General features: G+C 54.2%; 1 protein-coding gene across 3 annotated transcripts in view; it reads right to left on the reverse strand.

Annotated features, from left to right (window-relative positions):
• The window catches only part of P2RY8 (P2Y receptor family member 8), a 51,676-nt gene that overhangs the window by 9,598 nt on the left and 34,578 nt on the right, over nt 1-7,500 (reverse strand). Inside the window, exon 1 of one of the 3 annotated variants that reach the window (XM_070603582.1) lies at nt 4,905-5,515. The exons of the other annotated variants lie outside the window; for them this stretch is intronic. The gene's annotated coding sequence lies outside the window, so the exon portion shown is untranslated. Of the gene's footprint in view, nt 1-4,904; nt 5,516-7,500 lie in introns of those variants that run through there. 3 annotated transcript variants of the gene reach the window in all.

Consider the following 7,500-nt stretch of genomic DNA (forward strand, 5'->3'; position numbering starts at 1 on the left):
CGCTTCTTCCGCAGGAGCCCTGCCATCTGCGGCCGCATGTGCAGAAACAGCTTCCTCAAACCGGTTTAAAAATGGGCCCGGGGTTTCGGTGGAGCGTGAAACGTTCTGCTCCGCTGGCGTGCGCGAGCCCAGGTGCGCGGCTCACGGTCACCTGGGGGGCCTGCCCCGGCCCCCTGCGCCATCTCGGTCCAGCCTTGGCTGCAGGAGCCGGAGGCACGCGTGCTCCCCGGGGGTCCCCGCTGGTGCCGCAGAGGGACCCCTGGGAGGGGGAGAGGCCGATGGCGCACGGGGGACGGGGAGCGAGCCGCGAAGGCCGTGCGTCCTTCAGGGATGTGTCCGTCTTGGGGGTCGGAGAAGTGGACACGGGAAAACGATTCCCTGAAACGGATAATAAGGCGGCGGGGTGCAGAGGGCAGGGCGGCAGGTGGCGGAAAATTCCCGGCCTTTCTGCCCGTGTGGCCACGACCGCCCCGGGATCCGCGGTTGCCTCCTCCAGGTGGGCTCTTGGAGAGGGATTTGAACGCCACGCGCCCTTGAAAGTCCGCCGGGCACGTGCGCGAAGGGGCGAGCGGTGGCCAGACCCGTGTGCGTTTCGGGCCGTCCAGCCGCCCCCTCCAGGCAGGCCTCCCTGAGTTCCTCTCCGATCCTCCTCCTCCTCCGGCAGGTGGCCCTCTGGGCCTCGCCACCCCCTCAACCGGCCGCCGGGCGCCACGGGTGATTAATAAAGAAATTAACCCTGACTGACGGCGGCTTCGCTGGAAGGCGGGCGCTTGTGGTTTGCAGGCGAAGGAGGCCCCGGGTGGCAGGATGGAAATTTTGTGAAATGAGCAAAAAAAAAAAACGGTTGCTCTGGGGGGCCCCCCGCTCGCCGGGCGTCGGGCAGGCAGACGTGGCTCTTGCAAAAGGGACAGCGGCCCAAAGCAGGGGGACCAGCGGCCGTCGGGGTACCCCCTCCAGTGGCCCCTGGTGGGAGGGTCTGACCTGCCTGCCTCAGGGGTCTGAGAGGCATTCTGTCCTCTCTAGGGCTGCTGTGCAATCTCTCCGGCCCCATGTGTCTCTCTGTTTTCTGAACAGCCCCATTGAGATGGAATTTACATACCACAGTTCACCCATTGAAAGTATAGAGTTTGGTGGTTTTTAATAGGTTGGCAGACGTGCGGCCATTCCCCATAAGGCGACCCCAGGACATTTTCCTCACCCCGAAAGGAAATCCCGCAGGCGGTGGTGGCCGGCGTCCCCTATTCTTTCCCCTCCCTGGCCTCGATGAATCATTTTTAATTGGACTTAAAATTCAGAGGCATTTAGCACGTTCGCGGCGCTGGGCAACCATCACTTTTGTTTCTTCGTACAACATCTTCGTCCCCCCAAAGGGAGACCCTGCGTGCACGAATCAGTCACTCCCCATTCGCTGGCCCCGGCCCCTGGCAACCACTGGCCCACCTTCTGTGTGTGGATTTGTGGGTTCTGGACATTTGCTATCAATAGGATCGCACGCTGTGTGTCCTTTGGTGTCTGGCTGATGTCTCTGAGCATCCTGCATTCAACGTCCATCCACGTGTAGCTGTGTCATGGCTTCGCTCCTGTTCATGGCTGCATAATATTCCACCGTGTGCATGGACCCCATTCTGTCCGTCCATCTGTCCACTGGGTTGTTTCCACCTTTTGGCGACTGGGAATAGTGAGCCCACATCGGGGGCTTAAAACACAGGGGTCCACCCTCCCCCGTCCTGCAGCCCAGAATCTGAGGTCAGGGTGGTGCGTCCACAAGACGAGCAATGGCAAGAATGGTGGCAGCCACCGGGCACTGGGAGAAACCGAGGCCCACGGTCTCCCCTCCCTCGGGACCCAGCCCTGCCCACACCCAGATCTCGGAATTCTGGGCTCCAGAGCCAAGGGAGGACGCGATTCTGGAGAGAGACGGGGAGCGGCGCCAACGGGCTCCACGGCGCCGAGGAAACGATCAACGGCGCTGGACCGTGCCCGACACGAGCCAGGGAAGGGTCTCAGGGGAAAAGACGGAGCACGGAAGGACGAGACGGCGGGCGTGGGGCCTGTTTGTTGGTCAACATCCTCAGGGGTTGGTACCTAAATGGTGACGAGCTTGGCAGAAGCCCGGCCGGCCTCCGGGCGCCCACCGTAGAGCCGCACCCAGGGACGGAAGGAAGGCTGCAGGCTCTGCTCGGTTCTCCCCCCAGACAGCAGGCACAGGGTGTCGGCTCCCCAGAACGCTGGATCCCAGGGGTCCGTGGTGCCGGGGGACACTCCATGGCCCAGACTCAGCCCTGGTGGGGAGACGGTGAAGGCCTGGTGGCAGAGGTCATCTAGATGGATGAGAGGTCGTCTAGGTATATGAGGGGTCATCGAGATCTATGAGAGGTCATCTAGCTGTATGAGAGGTCGTCTAGGTATATGAGGGGTCATCGAGATCTATGAGAGGTCATCTAGCTGTATGAGAGGTCGTCTAGCTGTATGCGAGGCCACAACAGACGGTGGTCCAGCCCAAAGGTACATGGTGCTGAGACCAAGACACCTACCTTAGCATGGGAGACTGTCTGTCCATCTCCCTCATCTATCTAACTTTCTATGATCAATCTACCTCCTCTATCATATATTATCTATCTATCAATCTAAGATCCTTATCTATGTATACTGTCTATCTATCCATCCATCCAATTATTCATCCATCCATTTATCTATCTCTATCTACTATGTCTCATCTATCTATCTATATATCTGTCATCTACCTATCAATCTATCATCATCTATCTCCATCTATATCATCCATCTATCTATCTATCCATCTATCCATCCATCCATCCATCCATTCCATCTATCCATCCATCCATTCCATCTATCCATCCATTCCATTCCATTCCATTCCATTCCATTCCATTCCATTCCATTCCATTCCATCCATCCATTCCATTCCATTCCATTCCATTCCATTCCATCCATCCATTCCATTCCATCCATTCCATTCCATTCCATTCCATTCCATTCCATTCCATCCATCCATTCCATTCCATTCCATTCCATTCCATTCCATTCCATTCCATTCCATCCATCCATTCCATTCCATTCCATTCCATTCCATTCCATTCCATTCCATTCCATTCCATTCCATTCCATTCCATTCCATTCCATTCCATTCCATTCCATTCCATTCCATTCCATTCCATTCCATTCCATTCCATTCCATTCCATTCCATTCCATTCCATTCCATTCCATTCCATTCCATTCCATTCCATTCCATTCCATTCCATTCCATTCCATTCCATCCATCCATTCCATTCCATTCCATTCCATTCCATTCCATCATCCATTCCATTCCATTCCATTCCATTCCATTCCATTCCATTCCATTCCATTCCATTCCATTCCATTCCATTCCATTCCATCCATCCATTCCATTCCATTCCATTCCATTCCATTCCATTCCATTCCATCCATCCATTCCATTCCATTCCATTCCATTCCATTCCATTCCATTCCATTCCATTCCATTCCATTCCATTCCATTCCATTCCATTCCATTCCATTCCATTCCATTCCATTCCATTCCATTCCATTCCATTCCATTCCATTCCATTCCATTCCATTCCATTCCATTCCATTCCATTCCATTCCATTCCATTCCATTCCATTCCATTCCATTCCATTCCATTCCATTCCATTCCATTCCATCCATCCATTCCATTCCATTCCATTCCATTCCATTCCATCATCCATTCCATTCCATTCCATTCCATTCCATTCCATTCCATTCCATTCCATTCCATTCCATCATCCATTCCATTCCATTCCATTCCATTCCATTCCATTCCATTCCATTCCATTCCATTCCATTCCATTCCATTCCATCCATCCATTCCATTCCATTCCATTCCATTCCATTCCATCCATCCATTCCATTCCATTCCATTCCATTCCATTCCATTCCATTCCATTCCATTCCATTCCATTCCATTCCATTCCATTCCATTCCATTCCATTCCATTCCATTCCATTCCATTCCATTCCATTCCATTCCATTCCATTCCATTCCATTCCATTCCATTCCATTCCATTCCATTCCATTCCATTCCATTCCATTCCATTCCATTCCATTCCATTCCATTCCATTCCATTCCATTCCATTCCATTCCATTCCATTCCATTCCATTCATTCCATCCATCCATTCCATCCATCCATTCCATTCCATCTATCCATTCCATCCATCTATCCATCCATTCCATTCCATTCCATCCATTCCATCCATCTATCCATTCCATTCCATTCCATCCATCCATTCCATTCCATTCCATCCATTCCATCTATCCATTCCATTCCATTCCATTCCATTCCATTCCATTCCATTCCATCTATCCATTCCATCCATCCATCCGTCCATCTATCCATCCATCCATCCATCTATCCATCCAATCCATTCCATCCATTCCATTTCATCCATTCCATCCATCCATCCATTCCATCCATCATCCATCCGTCCATCCATCCATCCTCCATCCATCCATCCATCCATCCATCTATCTATCCATCCATTCCATCCATCCATCCATCCATCCATCCATCTATCCATCTATCCATCCATCCATCCATTATCCATCCATCCATTATCCATCCATCTATCCTTCCATCCATCTATCCATCCATCCCTCCATCCATCCATCTATCATGTATGCGTCTATCTAGATCCATATCTATGTGTCCATCTATCTATCTACATCCCTCTCGGTGGTGGTGGTTCATCTATTGGTGATTCTGTCCCCCCACCACACTGTCTTGTTCTCGTCTTGAGGTCGGGTGGCGTCCGTTCCTGAGTTTGTTCTCCTCCTTTGACGTTGTGCTGGCTCTTGGGGGTCCTGCCTCCTCCCCCCGTATATACGGCACTCGGTTGCTCACCTTTCAGTTTGGTTGGTGGTGTTTCCAATTACCTCAGCATTTATATCTTTATATCACAAAATCGTTCCCGTTTCGTCTTCTGTATTCCACACCTTGCCTGGCAGCACCTTTTCCACCCCGTAACCATGAAATCTTCCCCTGCCTCCTTTCGAAGGGCCTTCACGGTTGATATTTTCCAATTCTCACCCTTATGCTGTTGCCTGGGCTGGATTGTCCTTGTCAGGGATTGTCACCGTGCCTGCTGTCAGCAGAGTCGCGGTGTCTGTTGAGCGCACGCATGATGGGACCCAAGAAAACACAGCATAAGATCAGAGACTCTCAGAGGCCAGTGGCACCCGAGAGGCCCCTGAGGTTGCTCACCCATCGGAGCCTGGTGGTGGCCACACCCGGGCTATGCCCGACTTCCAGATCTCCTATAGGGGCCAGCCTGGGGGCGCAACAGTTAAGTTCGCACATTGTGCTTTGGCGGCCCAGAGTTTGCCAGTTTGGATCCCGGGTGTGGACATGGCACCGCTTGGCACGCCATACTATGGTAGGCACCCCACATATAAAGTAGAGGAAGATGGGCACGGATGTTAGCTCAGGGCCAGTCTTCCTCAGCAAAAAAAAAAAAAAAAAAAAAAAAGGAGGATTGGCAGCAGATGTTAGCTCAGGGCCAATCTTCCTCAAAAAAAAAAAAAAAAAAGAGTTCAGACTTCAACCATAGGAAAACGAACGACTTAATTTTTAAACAGGGCCAGACCTGAGCGGACACCTCGCCAAGGACTGGAGCCCTTGAAAAGCTGCTTCACGTCATCAGGAAGAGGCAAATGGGCGCGACGAGGCGGTCCCACCCACCACGCGGGGGTCAGGGTGAGTCAGACCTACAAACACCACTAGCCCCTCACGTCCCATGAGCCGTTGCAGGAGGGTCGTGCCCCCCACCGCCGGTGGCCTCTGGTCCCCCCGGAGGGTCTGTCACATATTTGCTCTCCGTGCTGCAGGATGGATGCCTCGTGCCCTCTGACCTTGTCTTTGCAGACCCCAGGCTCCCGTGACCCCCGTGCCGACCCCGGCTGGGGCGCGGGGAACGCTGGGTTCCAGTCGCTTCAAAGTGAGGACGCCGCAGGCCCGGCGGGCGGCAGGTGGGTGACGGGGACGGGGCACCTGTGGGTCCGCCTTCTGCACAACCCTCAGATCTCAGGGCCGAATATCTCCCCCTCTCTGCACACAGGCATCCGCAATGCTCTTATCTCCGTTCTGTTCGCGTCCCGTTTGCACAACCCCCGGGCGGGCGTGCTGCGCACAGTGGGCGGTTTGCATCTGCAGTTGTGCGTCTGGGAACGCGCACACAGGTGGTGTCGATTTTCATCTTCTGCTGCAAAAAAAAAAAAAAAAAAAAAAAAAAAAAAAGCTGGTGCCCCGGACGGCGTTCCTTGCCTTCTGCATCTTTTTCTCCAAAGAGGAGGAGGAGCACATCGCGGCCCTGGGCTTCCTAACCCGCCAGAAGCCAGATTCTGCAAAAAAGTGACGAGCCCCCCCCTTTTTTTTTTTTGCTTTTTTTTTTTTGCTTTTTTCCATCTTCAAGCTGCACCCCCCCCCCCCCCCACGCACAGGTTCCTCTCCCCGCCGGCCGCGTCGTCGTCTTGAGTCGCAGCTGCAGAGCCGGCCTCCGTCTGTGAGGCAGGAAGCCCGGTCTGTGGGGGACGCCTGCATGAAAGAAAGGTGAGGCGGCCCTTCTGGGTGAAAAAAAGAAAAAAAAAAAACTCAAGCCGGCCTTGGCGGGGAGGAGGAGCTGCTGCCGGGAAACGGGAGGCTGCTGCGAGCGGGCGGCCGGGGTGAGAATCGAGCGCTGGGTGCCTTCGGGTCCAGCTTGGTGGAGATTTGCTTAACAGATGGGTGGCGAGAGAGAGAGAGGAGAGAAAGGAAGGTGTAGACGCTCGATTTCCTGACACCTGTTGTCTCCGTCTACACAGAGTCGCTCAATGGTCTTCTCTGGGTGAAGACAGGGTTGCCTGGCCGTGCACTGGTTTAACCATCACTGGGTTGAGTCCGCTGGTCCGGTCTCCAACAGCGCGTCGAGCAAAGCCACGAAGGACACAACCAGCCCAAGGAGCCTTGGAGAAGGAGCCAATGAGTGGCCGCCATGTTGCTCCCAGATGAACCCAAAGATGGGCTTCCTCCTGGTCCTCTTGTCTCAAGCCCCGGGGACCCCGGAGCCCTTAGGCGGGATACGATACGAGGAGGGCGTCCCCCGTGGAGAGGGTTCTCCCCAGGCCAGAGAGTCAGGGTGGAGGGGGCCACGGGACGAGGATACTGGGGCCAGCTCGACGGGGCTCCCCAGGCCCAGACTGGGCCCATGAGCTCAGTGGGCGCTGGCTCCCAGGGGAGGTTCTGATGAGGGGCAGCAGGGATTTGGGGGTGTCTTGAGCATCCTCATCTGGGCGGGGCTCGCCGTGAGAACGCACACCTGGATGGGACCGTGGGGGCGCCTCACACACACCCCAAGGGGAAAAGATGCCGCTGAACCAATGGGAAGGTCGTAAAAGGCAAAGAAAAGCTGGGCCCAGACGGGGCCCTGTGATGGATGGCGATGGAAGTCCCCGCGTGGAACAGG

This window comes from Equus przewalskii, chromosome X (genome assembly GCF_037783145.1).
Source record: "Equus przewalskii isolate Varuska chromosome X, EquPr2, whole genome shotgun sequence".
NCBI classification, from domain to species: Eukaryota; Metazoa; Chordata; class Mammalia; order Perissodactyla; family Equidae; genus Equus; species Equus przewalskii.